A 17,872-nucleotide genomic window follows, 5' to 3' on the forward strand; every position below is an offset into this window, starting at 1 on the left:
GTTTCCTCAATTCCCGATGCGACTTTCTAGGTACGGAATTCTCAATGGAAATTTGTTGTCGTACATCACCGGTATCTCTCTCGGGGAAGTTTGTATTGATTAAACTATTATAGTTATAGTAATTATTATTTTTGCGTCCTGAACGTTTCGTGCGAATTGAATTCCACGCTCACTACGCACGACTATTTTCGCACCGTCTATATCCATCAGAAACCATTTTTATTGTTGTTTGAATATGCTCATCATTGACATTTGTTCTGGTTATCTGCCTATGTCCATCAGAAACCATTTTTATTTAATAATCATTGGCTCTCTGCCTTTGTCCTTTAGAGGTCTTAATATATTAAATTTTGCTTTGCTCTTTTTTCTTTACCTACCGGCTGCGTCATTGTCGTTATCTAACGATGCTTCTCTTGAGAGATGAGCATCTGTGCGAGCCAAGATTAGAGTAATAACTAACTTTTTGTCTGAAAAACATCTCTCTCCACCCGCCTGCTTATTAACAGAGTTGCCAGTTTTTTTAAATTAAAATCTAAATAGCACATTACTTCCTTACAATACTGATTTGGTGGTCTTTGTTATGCGTACATCTGTTTACGCTGCTCCAAAAACCTGTAGATTAATATGATAAAAATCCTCGCCTTACAATATTACGGCGATAGCTCAATTGGATAAAGCGTTAGTCCACTTAGTGTCAATGAAGCTCTCTTCAGAAGATAGCGTGTAACAAGATAAAACTTCATCAATCGATAGAATTGAAATGTTGAAGGGGAAGAGATTTTTTTTTCTCCAGCTGATATTTTATCCATCGCTAGACCTAAAATATGCATGACACCGTAATCTGTATGGTTCTTGAATAGTATGTTGTCAAAATGTTTATGGAAAACAACACATTTCGGTATGGTGACTGTTCTTGAACGAACCACATTGAAAATGGTTTTTCAACGTTTGATTCAATGGTTGGCATAGGGTACAGATTTATGCGGGTAGTTACTGACGAGATGAATTCGAAACACAAAAAATAAAACTCAATGAAATCACGTCGGAAGTAGTGCGCTGCATTCGTACAATGATACGCTGTATCCCAGTAAAGTTCAGCCGGAAATGAACCAGAATTCTGGCTGGTTCCAGTTCGTATTCCGGCTCCAGTGACGCAACCGATTCTAACTAGAATCAGTTGTGTCACTGGAGCCGGAATGCGAGCTGGAACCAGCCAGAATTCCGGTTCATTTCCGGCTGAGCTTAACTGGGATAGCACTCTACTTCCCACATCACGGATTAACACTAAACAAAAGAAAAAACGATTGTCGCTGGTTGGATTCTCCAGTTTGTAATTTCAACCCAGTTGAACTAGAGCACTCTAGTTAGAGTGCGGCCAAGACGCGTTTGACGTATCCAAACGAGCAGAAATCTGACGTATTTCTATTGTGAATACGTCAAATTTCATGTTCGTTCGGATACGTCATGGCCTCTTGGCCACACTCTAACTAGAGTGCTCTAAGTTAAACCCATTCCGGAACCGGTTCGGATTTCTGAATGGAGTCAGAATGGATTCCAACTCAAATGCAACAACCGATTCCGACTCAATCGGTTTCGGAATCGGTTATTGCATTTGAGCTGGATTCCATACTGACTCCATTAAGGATTCCGAATCAAATTCCGAATGGTTTGACCGGGAACCAGAATATTTTTGACGGAAAACAGGAAAATTCGACTTATTTAGATTTTGCAAATAGGCCCTTTTCAACGGTTTGGCTTGAAATGTTTGGTAAGAACTGTCATCATGATGCCTTCAAAATAACAAACCGTCATCAGACTTTTCTCTATCGACTGCGTTGGCTGAGGATAAAGTGAAATGTGATGAACGTGTGTGACAAGTGAAGATCGTTCCGTTTTGCAGTGAATGGCTATCAGCAGCAGTATCTAACGTGAAAATCGCGTAAGTGGAGCAGCGTAGTGTGTAAATGACGTAGAGTGGTTCCATTGATTTTGTGCAGATTTAGAGATTTTTTTGGGTCAACAGTACCCTGCAAAGTTAATACCCGACAACGTGGCTTGGATTCGTCTCGTTAGTTCTGGAGAGGAAATGGTTCATTGATCTGCTGGTTCCTTTATTCACGGTTATCGCTAGTGCTACGGTGATTGCGATCCGTTTTCAACTAATGGATGAAAGATGGATGCCCAATATTCTAATATAAATTAGTAAAACGAACTTGCTTCGACCGCGGAGAAAAATAATCAAGTAATAGAAGCAAGTTGTTTGTGTAAACGATGGAAATCAAACCGGATTGTTCTTATATTTATAAGTTTTGCAATTTTGTACAGGGCACAATAAGAGTATTGTAGTGTGTTTCCAAAGTGTGTCTCAATTGTAATGAAAGTTAGTACAATCAATTTAAATTTGAATATAACGCCGGTCATTTTCAGCCAATATCGGAAATTAATGTAATCAGTGTATATACATAAAATGCAACAATTGTTTACTCTGTCGTAACGCGTGACAATTGGTACAAAAGTGGGATTATTGAACGTTATGGAAAGTACTACCGGAAGCTTAAAGAAAGTCGTTAGGAAAGGTGAGTTTTCTTGATCGAACCAAATCTGGACATACAAATATTTAACATTGTCTTTTAATGAATCTCTTCTGGCGTAATTCTTAAATTAGTTTCATCATGGTTGAGCTGCTTCACGCTAAGATAAACGTTATCCAACATAGATTAATACAATTCAAACATCATCCTTACGCCGTCAAAGTACAGTTAAATTGGTAGTGAAGCTGTTCGGAACATCAATCAGTGCAGCAGAACACAATAGGTTCTGTAGCACATCATTTTTAAACATTATATTCTGCCGATACTCGCATAATAGGGTAATTGTTCCGAATCGCGGCTTTTTCGAAAAGAGGGTTAATTTATTTTGGAAATGGTTCTAAATGGCTTATTTTGTAACAAGCAATGAAAAAAATTCGGGGGGAAAGCTTTAAAGTAGTTTAAACTGGAAAAATAAGTTGTTGCCACTTACCTTTCTAACAATGGCATTGCTCATGAGAAAGTGACGTTAAGGGTGAAGGTAGTGTGATGCGGCTTTGCCGCATAGTCGAGTCCAAGGATTCGAAGCGGCGCAAAGCCGCTGAGAAACCGACGGTCGAGTTGGTTTTGATCTTGCTATCGAAGGGTGCAATCAAACCTGTAATCCACTCGTTTGCCCGGTATACTCAAACATAGGGGCTATCCCTAGTTGAAGTCCGACTGAGCGGCAGCGAAGTCGGACAGCATGACAAAAAGCGATGTGGCGTAGCCACATTAGTCTTTAACAATGTTTTATTTAGTAACAGGCTTGTATTCCTGTGCAAAAATAAAATGTCAGTGCCGAATGTGGCTACGCCACATCGCTTCATTCAAGTGCTGTCCGACTTCGCTACCGCTCAGTCGGACTTAAACTAGGGATAGCCCCTATGTTTGAGTATACCGGGCAAACGTGTGGATTACAGGTTTAATTGCACCCTTCGATAGCAAGATCAAAACCACCTCGTCCGTCGGTTTCTCAGCGACTTTGCGCCGCTTCGAATCCTTGGACTCGACTATGCGGCAAAGCCGCATCACACTACCTTCACCCTTAACGTCACTTTCTCATGAGTAATGCCATTGTTAGTAAGGTAAGTGGGAACAACTTATTTTTCCAGTTTAAACTACTTTAAAGCTTTCCCCCCAAATTTTTTTCATTGCTTGTTATAAAATAGGCTATTTAGAACCATTTCCAAAATAAATTAACCCTCTTTTCGAAAAAGCCGCGATTCGGAACAATTACCCATAATAGTCCCATATGCAAAATCACCATGTCGAGAAAATGCGCCCATAAGATTTTTGTTTTATTTTGTACCCGGGTGAGCTGCATGCGATTTACAACACTATGCCATACCACCCTCCCAATCACTTTCATTGATGTGCATTTGATCAGAAAAGTCAGAAAAAATTCACAGCACAAATATAACATAAATATTGTCGGCAGCTGTCATCCAAAATGCATATGGGATTGGTATGTGGGTACATTTAATATGAGACTGACACTAAACTATCTGAACTATCACGAAACGTCACATGCTTCTTTGCTTTGCGACCGACTTCAACATCATTGGCCTCGATTCCAGAGCAGCTCCCGCATCTGAGGGCTTTGCGTCCAACAAATCTTTGTTCATTATCCGGAAAAATACTATGACTGTACTATGCTATATTTGGATAAACACCAATATTTCTCTCTAGGGCAAAAGTTTCTAGTGAAACCACTCTTTGTGTGTGACGATCACAAAACCTAACTTTATAAAGTCATGGGTTGCGTTTCGATTTTGAGAAGACGGCGTCGGTGGTTCAGTAGTAAGCGTGACCGCCACCCATTCCAGTTGGTCTGGGTTCACGCCTTCCTTCGAAAGGAAAGTAAAGCCGTTGTGCCCCGGCCCATGAGTTGATCCAGATAGTGGAGTCACCACTCTGGTGCTGATCTTTGGCTTCGTAGCGGAAATAGACCAATGGACAATAACTAGAACATGAAGAAGAATCGCACCCCTATACTTATTAAGAAATATCCATCCTCCTCCCGTGATACATGTGAAGTGCGCAGTAGTATAAACAGCCTCTAGCAAAAGCAAGTATCCGGACTAACATTCCTTCCCCTTCCTTCCGCGATCTACATTCGGGCCTGGCCGGCGCCGGTATTGATCAATAAACACTGTAGGATTACCAGGAGTTGCACATTGAAAGGTGTTTCGCTACTCCCAAGCATAATTATCTATTGGTTCCCTGTGCAACTTCAGCTAGTCCAGATCGATAACGGAGTAGCAGCCAGGTGTGGTCGCACAAGTTCAAGCTCAAAGTCGGAGTTCATCTAAAATACCGCACAACTGCTCTTAAGCCAGATAAGTGTCATACTATTCAGAGAATTTGAGGGTAGCCATACCCAGAACATATGGTGCCCCCGACCGATTGCCCTTCTCATTCAGAAGATGCATGCAATCCACTGATTCAACGCTGCCCATCTATTACCCTGCCAAAGGCTCTGCAACGATTACCCATGTCGTTACATCAAGCTACACCGCCAGTAGTACAGTATTCTTATTTAAATTGCATTCACGTAACCGCTGAGGCGTTTCACGCTTCTGGCTCTGATATGAGATGTCTTGAATCCCCCGCCTCCGAGACAGTGATCGTCAGTCGTTCCTATTTCGTTCGTGGTAGTAATTTAAGAACCTCCCACAAAGACCACTTTGCTGCGCTCTCTGCTACTAGTACTGTCAACGCTATTTCAGCCGAACCTGATCCGTCCTCCAACAGTATCGAAGTTTACTACCAGAATGTCGATAGCTTAAATTCATCAGCGGACAGCTATTTGCATGCTACTACGGGTTGTTGTTATGACATCATCGCCTTAACCGAGACTTGGCTGGACATCCGTACTTGGTCTCGCCATGTGTTTGGTTCGACATTTGATGTCTACCGCTGTGAACGCAACGCCCTGAACAGCCATAAGACGTGGTGGTGTGCTTATCGCTGTTCGCCAAGGTATAGAACAGCGATTCTCAATCTGGGGTCCGCGGACCCCTAAGGGGCGTTGAAATCGTTGCTGGGGGTCCGTGAAAAAAAATATATGTTCCGAGTATATTGAAATTTCAAGTCTTAAAATTGTATCCTGTTTTAAAATAACATTGATAGCATACAAAATGATGTTTATCTGTGGGGTTCCGCGACAACCCAGGGTAATCTCTAGAGGGTCCGTGGTACGAAAAAGGTCGAGAAACGCTGGCATAGAAGAATGAATGATCGATGATGACCGGTGGGCGAGGTCTGAACAAGTGTGTTAATCAGTGAAACTTGTCGATCGCGATTCCAGCCTGATCGATGCACATCTTTCCTGCGTATTTCCTGCGTTCGTGATCTCGATTGCCGCCCTGAATAGTGATATCGTTATTCTGGGAGACTGGAACCTGCCTGGCTTGACGTGGTGTCCACCAAGCAACGAATTTCTACGACTGTATACTGAACAATCTGCGCTTATCGCCAACGCCGGTTTTGTACTAGATAGCTACAGTAGACTACGTAGCGAAACTAGCTAAGTAAAGTAAAATGAAACGATTTTTATTAAATTCTTCACATTTTTCTGCATGAATATCTATTTTGGGTCAAATTTTATCACCTCTAGGCAAAGTTATAATAGTCGTTTCATAAATTTAGCATATTTTGGAACTATACTGCCTCAAAACCCTAACTATGACTATTTGAAACAAGATGAATCAGACTCCGTCGTATTCTTTAGACTTTTTCCAATTTAAAATATTTTTTTTTGGTTCATGTTTTTCAGTGAACGTTAGTCATTGGCGTTCAACATGGCGTTAACAGATCTGGTATTGATACATACAACGCGTGGTCTATGTAGTGATAATAGCACAGACAAACAGAAATAACATTCTAAAACTCACCTTCGCTCAAGTTGAAAACAGTTATTTTTTTAAGCTTCTAACGGAATGCAATTGTCCTTAATGGTAAAAAGGTATCATTTGGCATTTAGACGGTTTCGAGTAGTTTGATTGCATGGTACACATGTTGTCTTTTCCTACGTCATTAGTCTGTTTTTGTACTTCTAGTACTTTGCTTTTTTACTACTTACTCATGTGTGCCATACGCTAAAAATTAAATATATTCGCGTTCCGCGAACAGTCATTTAAGAACACACTAACATGCAAATGTCCACTCGCTTATAAAAATAGTGCATACACGCGAAGTTACATACACTTGCGCATGCGACAAAAACGTCAACATATAAACGCTCGTGTGCTTCGCGATCTTCCACGCACACTTTTGTCCACGATCTTACAAACAGGACAATACCCCGGTGACTAAGCGAACAGTTAGCACTTATAAATTCATAAACGCGGTCTCAGGAGAAAACCTTCAAAAGCCCGTGTTCGCGCGATCATGAATCGGTTGCGACCAGAAGTCCCTATCCTCGGTCCAAGTAGCATAGGTCCAATACCTTCAGGTGGACCATACAAAAAGATGTCGCTCATATCCACTAAACTTCACGTTCCATAGCGACATAAAAATCGAATTTATACACGCGACAAACACGTTAACAAACAAATGCTTGAGTCTTTCGCGATCATCCACGCAACCTACACCCACGTTCTAGCAGACATGATAACATCCCGGTGATAATATGAACGTCTCAGCACTTTTAAATATTCCAATGCGGTCTCAAGCATGAACCTTCAAACTTCTGCGCTCGCGGGAACATGAATCGGTCTCTTCCGGATGTCTCTTTTCTCGGTACCAGTAGTAGGGCCATGCATTCAATTGAACCAATTAAAAAAAGAATGGCGACATGACCTGGAACTCGCTCCCTGTCAGAATATGATCCGCACACCGAAAACTAAATATCAGAATGACGTCCGTGTGACCATCCAAGAACACACGCGAATATGTGAATGGTCACAGGGTTACAAAATCGAATTTATACACGCGAAGTCACACGCAGCAAACACGTTAACATACGAAGGCTTAAGCCATTCGCGATCATCTACGCACACCTACGCCCGCGATCGCGCAAACTTGATAACACTCCGGTAATAAGGTGGCCGATATAGTACTAACGAAGTTACAAACACTGTCTCAAGTGCGAACCCGCAAACGTCCGTGTCCGCGTGATCATGAATCGGTCACGCCCGGAAATCATTATTCTCCGTTCTAGCAACTTAGTTCCATGCATTCAGTTGGACCAATAAAAAAATATAGCTCATATTCACTGGATAACACGTTCCATGGCGACATGAACGGGAACTCTAGTGATATGGAGAATCCACTTTCTTCTGGAATCTGAACCGCACACAAAAAAATAAGTATCTGATTCTCGACCCGAGCGCAATCATTCCAGAACATACGCGAATATGCGAAGGGTACACGGCTATAAAATAGAATTTATACACGCGAAGTTACATACACGTTAGCACACGCGACATAAAAACGCACACGTATAAATTCTCGAGCACTTCGCGATAGTATACGCGATCGCGTCCCTACGCTAATATATATCTAAACCGTACAATGAATATCACAATCAGAATCACGGCCGGCTGCAACTGACCTTAAGCAGTGTTTTATTGGGCGACATTGCCTGTCTGGGAGCCCTTCCGAGAACCTAGCTCTACAGCTCCAGTAGGACAACTCTCGGAGAGCCCAAACACGTTGTATTATATTCACCATCAGTTGACCAGAAAAGCTGAACTAAGGACATGACCATAACTTCAGTCCCACGGTCTGTGAAGTAATAAATACCCATGTCCATAGAGTTTCGCTAACCGCAGAAATGGCAAAGCCCATAATACTCCGACCGTTGCCAAAGTTTTTAGGACCCTTTAGTCAACCTCGACCTTCGGCACGAAGAGATACCTCAACTTAGGAACGCCTGCGGTTGTTAGTAGCCTCTTACGACATGGCAGCAGGCTCTCAGTGGGTCTGTTCTTTGCTCGAATACTTTAAGAGATTTCAGCTCGCTGGATACATCAGGGCTTTAAAAATGGAAAATTTCCACTAATGCGACCAAAAGAAGTTAAATACTTGGGTTTAATTTACGTTGAAAAGCTTATTTTTAAAAATAATCACATCATAAAATGCAACAAATATGTAAAATGTTTATACCCTCTCATAAACAGGAATTCTAGGTTCTACTTAAAGAATAAACTAATAATTTATGAACAAATGTTTATACCGGCAGAGCTATATGCAGTGCCAATTTGGGCAAGTTGTTGTGCTACCATGAAGAAAACGCTTCAAAGGATTCTGAACAAAATTCTGAAAATGATTTTGAAGCGTCCTCCCTTGTTTAGCATAACATGAAAACACCTCGATGATTTAGTGAATGTCTTAGTACTAATAAACTGATCTCTACATTCGGTTTTAGACAGCATGTTCCATGGCGATATGACCAGGAGCTCTAGTAATGTGAAAGAACGCACTCTCTTCTAGCACATGCACCGTACACCGAAAATTAAGTATCAGATTCACGGTCTGCGCGGGATCATCCAAGAACACACGCAAATATGTGAATGGACACACGGTTACAAAATCGAATTTATATACGCGAGATCACATACACGCTAGCATACGTGATATACAAACACCCACGCGATCGAACACGTTTGCGTACACACGCTCGATCCCGTCACGATGATACACGCGATCGTGAAGTCCGTACACCCACACATATCGGAAGCGTACACTGAATATCACATTCAGAATTACGGGTCGCTGCAATTGATCTTTAGCAGTGTTTTAGTGGGTAACATTTCCCGTCTCGTCTGCAATTGTAGTGGGTGATACTCATGGGGAGCCCTTCCGAGTTAAACTCAAACTGGGTGCTTCAAAATGTTGATTTCCTCTGTGCATGAAACATGGTCCAAAACGCCTGCAGCCTCTAGGAGTAAAATGAAAACAAAAATCATTGTAATTCCTTAAAGGTAATGAAATTCTGTACCCATCGATGGATGGGTCAAAGACCAAATAATGAAGGGGATAGCTTGATCGATTCTTGAAATATTTGTGGTACCGGCTTCTCAGACATGGTTTCGAGAAAAATGCGTTTGTAAAGTTATTTTATTATTTCTATTATAGTTCTTTTAACCTTAGGGTCATGCACCTCTTTTTCGGAATAGAAAAATCTTCAACCCTATGTGCGGAATTGAGAATCGAAACCAGGTGATCTGATTATAAGCTGATCGATTTACCAATTAACCTATGCCCGCCCCTGCATGTAGAGTTTTGTGTACGATTTGTATGAGGATAAAAACGGTTCCGCTCAAAGTTATTTATCTCCATAAATAATAGTCCGATTCGCCTGAAATTTTCAAGCAATTTTTTTGAAAAACTGTACCTGAAATGAAGAACTAAGGAGTCGTTGGTAGATTTTCTCCATGAAAATCAAAATGAACAGAACATTACGTAAAAAACTATGCACTACAGACAACAGCGTGCTTGCATCAGTAATCGACCCATAGTATCTAATTGCTTTTTTCAAGCTTTATGGTGTTGGGGTAGTTTTTGCCGTTTGGCGTTCGATGCCGTGAGCATGCTCGCCTAGCTTGACCGCACTTTTCCTTTGCAAAAAAAAATATACATAGCACTGATAGTACCGATACACATCAATACTAGCACACCGGCTTGTGGTCAAAGCTCAACTTCCAAGCGCCCCTGTGTAGGTATAATGGCCGTAATCGACGGCGCCGCCGAAGCGAAGTTAGTCAGTCAGTCAAGCCAGTTCAGGTGTTACATGTTGCACACACGACACCTAACGAGAGTCGCAAATCGCGAAACGATTTCGATTCCTCGGCTGCTGCTGCTGTTACTGCCATCGGCTCACAATTTTGCAGTATCAGTTTGGGAGTTGCTCGAAACGGATGGTATATTGGGTCATCTGCCCAGAGGTTAAACGTGGCGCGTGGCATGTTTTAGGCGTCGGGACGTTGATTTAGTTCATCAATTGAACGTCAACACTGATTACGTGTTGAAGATTCCCATTTACTGTGCGTGATAATAAGTAACGTGTGAGGATTGTTTTAAGTGCAATCACTGTATGTATACAGCAGTGGTAATGGTACTAGATACGAAACAGTGATTATTGCCTTATCATTAACTCAGCTTGTGTGACTGATTACTGGAAGGAGCCGTGCCTAAGTAGTGATTATGAAAATCACCGTCGTGATTTTCGTAGATGGGAAACAAGGAAACAGTTTAGTTTAAATTTAGCGTGAACTCTGTTAACGTCGGTTCAGTGAATCACTTTCCCTCTCTCCAAGATTTCATTATTAGTGACGCTGGGGTACTGATCAGCATCGTTTATTACACCTAGCGTCGTTTTGGTTCGTTGCGTAAGTGTAGCAAGTAAACCGAGAACAGCGGTAAGGATAGTTTTTTTTAAATGTATGTTCAACGCTTCACCATTTACCTAAGTACCACTAGGGACGTTTCGATATTAAAATACATCGATTCATAGAATCGATACTGGTATCGAATGCAAGTACTGATACTTTCGATATAATCGTAGTCGTAGTATCGATACTTGAAAGTATCGCCATTCGATTCCGCACTTTTACCACAGACTAACAGACATAACACTATGAGTAAATTCCCACAAAAATATCGATCCGGCAATTTTCCCAGAACACTAGCTCCACTCATTTGCCAAACACTCATTTGCTGATGGGTTACCTCTCAGGTTTGGGAACAATTTTTCACTAGTGGTCTATCCACCATCTGCTTGTTCATAGGTCAGTGGCGCCATAATTTCAAATGTGGGCACAGTCCCAACTACAAATATATTTAAAATGACCGTTAAAGCGGACGAAGCATTGTTTTCGAGTGTTATGTCTGTTAGTCTGTGCTTTTACAGTAGCTTAATTCCCTGAATTAGGTAATCTGCAAACCGTTGTTTGGAAATTCAGTAGTGGGTTTTGTCAGTTAACGTTTTGCTCTGCTCCTGCGAACAGAAAAAACCCGTTCGACAAATATATTTTATTGATCTGATTCGTTTGATGTTGGATCCAGTCGACGATTATGTCAGACGTCGAATGTCAGAAAAAATAAACAATAAATAATTTGGCTGATCAGAAAGTCTCATGGACTGTCAAATAATGGGCAATGTTCGGAATCGATTTTTTCATCAAATGCGATTGGTGCTCCAATTATTGTAGCAACTCAAATGTAACAACCGATTCCGCAATGGTTTAGCCTGAATAGGTAATCACATTTCACTCGGAAATAATTCCAAACTCGTTCATAATTCCGAATCGAATACTTCCAACTACTGGTTCTTTCGATTCTTTTCGATATCGTGAAGATTGTATCAATATCAGTAAAGTATCGTGATTGAAGTATCGATACCAAAAAATCGAGCATCGGAAACAGAAGTATCGATTCCGTACTAGTATCGAAAATATCGCAACGTCCCTAAGTACCACTAATCTTGTGATAGAGTCGTTGATATCCGGTAGAGGAACAACAGGTCCAATGTGCGTGCGCTTTTAGATTGTTAAGGTACTGCAACCCCGGACTGGTGAATTCGCAATAATGACTACACAGAAAGTTCACAATTCGATTGCGTATGCTTGTTTGTAGAACGAGCAAGACCTACGTAACGTTGGGTAGTGTGTAGTATTTACTGTAAGTTTTAAAATTTAAATTTCAAAGTGTTGCTTCCTGTCAGTACCCGGTTAGGCGCTGAACCGCTTGCTGGAAGGTGTGACCTTTGGGTTTCGTTCAAGAGGTTGCGAGAACAATGCCAAACGGAAACATGCACACATCCATGGAGATGTCAAACCAAAGATGTGTGATGTCATTTCGTGCTGCTGCCCTTGTTATGCAAAGTTAGTCAATTAGCGTCAATTCATGGTTCAAGGTGTGCTCGTGGGATTGTGTATCTAAGTGATATACAAAAATCTCTCATTTGTTTTTTCTCGTGCGATACTATCAGTGCGCCACTTTCGGCCAGACGTAGAATTCGTACAGTGACTTGCGGATAATCGATGGAACTTCGGCAGGGTCAGTAGAATTAGGGATGAATAAGCTTTTTTCAATTTATTCAAATTAATGTAATTGGTTCGTTCGCTAGCGTTTATAAATTCTTGAGTAAATTTTCAATATGACATAAGTAGCATTGAGTCTCTCTTTGTTTACTTTCGTTTTCGATTATTAGGACACACAGTGATCCGGAACTGTGCCATGCTGGTCAAATGTAGTTTCTTCGGGATTATTTTTGGACAGCAGTAGTTCCGCAATTAACATTGGCATATAAATGGTTCATATTTATAAAAGGTTTATATTGGCCAATTTGTAAAACGGAAATCTTTGCTGATGACACCAGTTGTGATAAGCGATGGCGGTTTTTGTTCTGATTTATACTTTCGTCAAAATAGCGTTGCATCATCATTTGTTGCATTTCGTGGTGCGTTTCGTTTACTCTATGCGTAGACTTTGCATATTTTATATGCTTCGAAACTGTGTACCGACGGGTGATGACGTTTTTGGTAACAGATGCAATTCAACCATTAAAACGATAATTGTTTGTTGTTTGATCTGGAACGGAACATTTTCTTCCGAGACGAATTCTTTTAAACCTATAATATAGTTCCTAGCTAATGCCTAGTCCAGTCGGTCTGTTAGCTACTGATGAGAAGAATTCGAAACACAAAAATCCAACTCAACTTGACAGTGGCCCAACGTACTGCTTTATGCTTAAATTTGGAACATAATCCAATTTGTTTGAAATATTTTTTAATGCTTAGTATTTCTAATTAGTAAATATTTTTTTAATGCTTAGTATTTCCAAAAACAAAAATGCACCAAATTTCATTACTAATTACTAATGCATTTCGAACGCCTGGATCTACAAACCGAGAATGATTTTTGTTGATTGACATAATTTCTACAAATTTATGAAGAATGAAATTTAATTTGAGTAGGGGAGACCGGGGCTAGTTGGCGGTGTTTTCAGTTTTTAATTTTTACCGCTTTGATGTAGGTTGATCTCGCAAAATAGAACACGCGGCATGAAAGAGCAGACTGTTGGCAACATCTCTGATATTTTTTAAAGTATTTGATGCATTGTCTTCATTTTTAGAGACAAAAATATGTGACGCGGAAAACCCGCCATCTTACCACGGCCTCGGAGTGAGTTGGCGGTATGTGTGGATACTCAAAAAACTAAGCAATTAAATGGAGATTCAATTACTTCAAGGGTCCTTTTGGAACGTGCTGAATGTCTTTTCAAGAAAACTGTATATTAACCGAAATTTGATATTATATTTCAGTTTCAATACCCCGGTATTTTGACTTTGACGCGTACTCCCTATTCAAAAGCAAATTTTTGAAATTCTTTATGCGGTTGACAGAAATAAATGTCTCCTACATTAACGAGATACACAAGAAAAAGATTTTCTTACTTTGGAGTGAATTCCAGAAATAAAAATTGATGACTTTTTTGCACTGCAAATAATACCGCCAACTTGCCCCGCGTGCAGCATCGCCAACTTACCCCAACCCCATATTTTATTAAAAACTATTTAAAAAATAACTTGTTTGTGGATAGATGTAATATCTATACGGATACTGAAAGCTCTTTTCACGCGTTATCGAAAAATATAATCATTCGGAAAACAGATTGAAATTACCCTAAATAACGCAAAGCATTTAAAATTTAGAAAATTTACTTGGTATGCTCGAAAACACAATATCACCCACAACTTCCACCAAACAAATCGTTTTGCAACAAAACCACATTAATTAACGGGTTTCACATATTTTGAGGTACACAAAAAGAGGCAGCGCTATATGTCTAATAGAAATAGAGAAAAGGGATTTCGCCAACTTACCCTAACCGCAAACTAGACACATTTTTATCAGCCTATTGGTGAATGTTTAGCTGACAAACTTGGAACATGTTTTTTTTCTTTTTAACAAACCGAAGCTGCTAAAATTTTCTTCTTTAATCCCTAGACATAACCTCATAACCCATAATTTCTGCTTGAGCCCATGAAACGGATTCGAATGTGAGGCTTACAAAATCGGATCAAAAAGCTAACACAATATGGGGTAGATAAAATCGAGGGTAGACAAAATCAAGGGTCTTCACTGTTTTTGCTTGTGTTACGAACGTTAGCCATTTTGGGCCTCAAGAAGTCTATCAACTAACTTTGCAAATTCTTCATTTTTTCGGAATTGAAGAGCAGCGTATTGTTTACGTTGAGTTTTATTATAGCTATTAATATGGTGTTTGAAATTTAAACATGAATATATTAATATTTTTAAGTCATCTTAGTTTATAACTCTAATTATTAAGTTATTTCTGTAATTATAGAATCTAGTCCATGTGCGGGTTCACTAAGAGGGAAAAGAGCTGAACTATGTATGGTCGGGTTCGGGTCGGGTTCGGGTTCTGTAAATTTAAACTTCTCGGGTTCGGGTCGGGTTCCGGGTTTTCAAATTTGAACTTTTCGGGTTTGGTCGGATCCGAGTTTTTGAAATTTTAAACTTTCGGGCTCGGATCGGGTTCGGGTTTTTCGAATTTGGAATTTTCGGAGTCGGGCCGGGTTCGGGTTTTGAACAGATAATACCGAACCATTTATTGACGCTGTTTATGTCTATACACAACACCCAGTCTCATTTTGTAGTATTTAACTTTACTTCATGATACGAATGTATGACACATATAAGGGGCCATGCACTAATTACGTAAGGCTTTTTTAGAACTTTTCAACCACCCCCTCCCCCCTGATAAGAGTTCGTAAGATTTTGGGAACTCCCCCTCTCCCCTACGTAAGATCTTATCATAATTTTCGTAATTAAAAAAGCATATTGTTAATTCATTAAATAGTAAGATAGCGAAAACGAAACTTAAAGAATTATTACAAGAAAATTAATGACAAAATTCAACTGTAATCATCAGCAGTAATTTTATTAGCATCTTAATTTTGCCCAGTAGAAATTTCAGAATAACTGCTGGGAGATATTCAGAAACTCCGGTTTGGTCTTTAAAGTCTGCTTTGCTATATTCGGAAATAGTTCCTTGTGATATAAAACCTCTTCTGGAGGGAATTAATTCTGAGTTCCAACTGTGACGCTTATCGTACGCGTAGCTCCGACATAGCCATCTACGAATTTTCTTGAAGTCAAAAACAGTTCACACTCTGGAAATATTCGGTCTAATAACACGGTTTCAACACTTCCTAACTTGTAAGGCATATTGTGACTCCAGTTCCTGAACAGAACAATGTACCATCAAGAGTCAAGAAATTGCTGTAACTGCTCCAACACCATCGACAATTAAGTCGCTCCTCACGCTGCCAATAATCAATAAAATTCCATAACTAATTTAGGAATCATATCCTGTCGGAAAATACTTTAATTTGAGGTCCGCCTTTCCTTGACCATGATGTACAATATATGCTCGTTTTGTGTAATATACTTGTTCATGGCAGAAATAAGAAATAGTGCCCTCCTTTTCTTATGAAAATAATATTTTTCATATTGGTTTCATTTTTCATACTTGTTTTATGATATTACGTAAGAAAGGACAAACCCTCCCTCCCCCTTAGATAAGAATTCGTAAGATATTTTGATACTCCCCCTCCCCCATATTCCCTTACGTAATTAGTGTATGGCCCCTAAGCGTACTAAATTTTATCACAATTGAAACGCTAGAATTCGTCATATTTTCTGATGCTCAAATATTGTATTTTTTATTCATGTATAAAATTCGCAAACTTCTTCAGATTCGCAAACTGCCTGAATTATTATATTTTTTTAAACTCAGCACAGAGTGCATTCAACAATAAGTGTTTCGCTTCTAAAATCTGTATGCTATTTATATCATCAATAAATCATGTCAAAAAAAAATTGTCTCATATGGTAATGGTATACTAGCACTACTATCAAATCAGTGGTACATATATGAAACAAGCACTTTCTGTCAGATTGTCCTCGGGCTGGGCCGTTTCATGATCCGGATTCCTTCATGAAAATACATGAATTTCCACGATTTTAAGGAAATGATCGTAAAAATATTGTCGAAGCATCTTTACTGGCGCGCATACCGTACTAGCTAATGATGTGACATCAAGAACTCGTCAGAGAATCTTTATTACCTCTCGACACAAGTTTGACTTACCAACCAGTAACGCGGGTGACGTCGTGTAAACTGCCGAATACGAATTGACATGGCTTAATTTAGTATATTTAGTAAATTATACAAAACTACTCTTGCAGAAATGGTTTTCGATAAAAAATAGAAATTTTGGTTAAGTATGACGGGCAAGGTTGTTTGAATTTGCTATCATTATGCTTCTTGTTTGCCCATGCGTTAGCTGCTGATTTATCCCACTTTCCGGTTTAGATATCGACGATTTCGAAAAGTTTCTCGAAACATTCCAAATTAGACGTTTAATAATAGTATATATAAATGCCACTTCCTCTTGCCAGTACATCGTTTTGCCATAGTCAGATATAACTAAACGCGTATGGTGCTACTTCTGATTCGAGTGATTATATAAAATTCTTAGATTAGCCTTGGATCAGATCGGGTATTAATAAGCCCGTTTCAGATCGAATTTCTCAAATTATAAATTTTATGGTACGGGTCGGGTTCGGGTTTTTAAATTTTGAAATTATCGGGTTCGGGTCGGGCTCGGATTTTACAAAATTTACATTCTCGGGTTCGGGTTTTGTAATTTTAAAATCGTCGGGCTCGGGTCGGGTTTGGGTTTTTCAAATTTTAAAATTTCGGGCTCGGGTCGGGTTCGGGTTTTTTTTTTTAATTTTAAAGCTCTCGGGCTCGGGTCGAATTCGGGTTCGAAAAAATTGAAACCCGACCATCTCTAGTTTTTACATCGAAATTCTTTGAAGGATTCCTAAATGCTTGGTATTTATGTTCTTTCGACGTTTGTCATTTAATTGTGCGTAGATCAGTAAAGTAAAATAATACTTATTCAATACTTGTACTCGTTATCAGAAGATACAGCAAGTATACTAGCTATTTCTTAAAATTAACAAGCTAAAGTTTGAAATGATTTGACTTATGAAAAGTTTCTATCTAACTGATCCATATCATTATGTCGCCATACGCTAACGGTATTTACAATATCATATTGAAACACGGCAGAGTTGTGTTTAACGCAATAGAACGAAGCGCATGTTATTAGTTTAGAACAATTTTTCAGACTTGAAGCGATTTCAAAGATCGTTGATAAATAAAACATCCTTGAGAGACTCTTAGTATGATGGTACGTGTGGTATAAATTCTAAATAGCAAAGATTGCTCAGAAAAAAGCTGCTTGCATTAAATT

The 17,872-nt window shown here is 39.6% G+C and overlaps 1 protein-coding gene across 5 annotated transcripts in view; it reads left to right on the forward strand.

Moving 5' to 3' along the window:
- Positions 1 to 1,817: 1,817 nt before the first annotated feature.
- The window catches only part of LOC131690566 (pantothenate kinase 3), a 69,745-nt gene continuing 53,690 nt past the window's right edge, over positions 1,818 to 17,872 (forward strand). For 2 of the 5 annotated variants that reach the window (XM_058976448.1, XM_058976452.1), the window contains exon 1: positions 10,301 to 10,936. The gene's annotated coding sequence lies outside the window, so the exon portion shown is untranslated. The other 3 variants (XM_058976449.1, XM_058976447.1, XM_058976450.1) reach the window with 3 other exon arrangements.

Source organism: Topomyia yanbarensis, chromosome 3 (genome assembly GCF_030247195.1).
Source record: "Topomyia yanbarensis strain Yona2022 chromosome 3, ASM3024719v1, whole genome shotgun sequence".
NCBI lineage: Eukaryota > Metazoa > Arthropoda > Insecta > Diptera > Culicidae > Topomyia > Topomyia yanbarensis.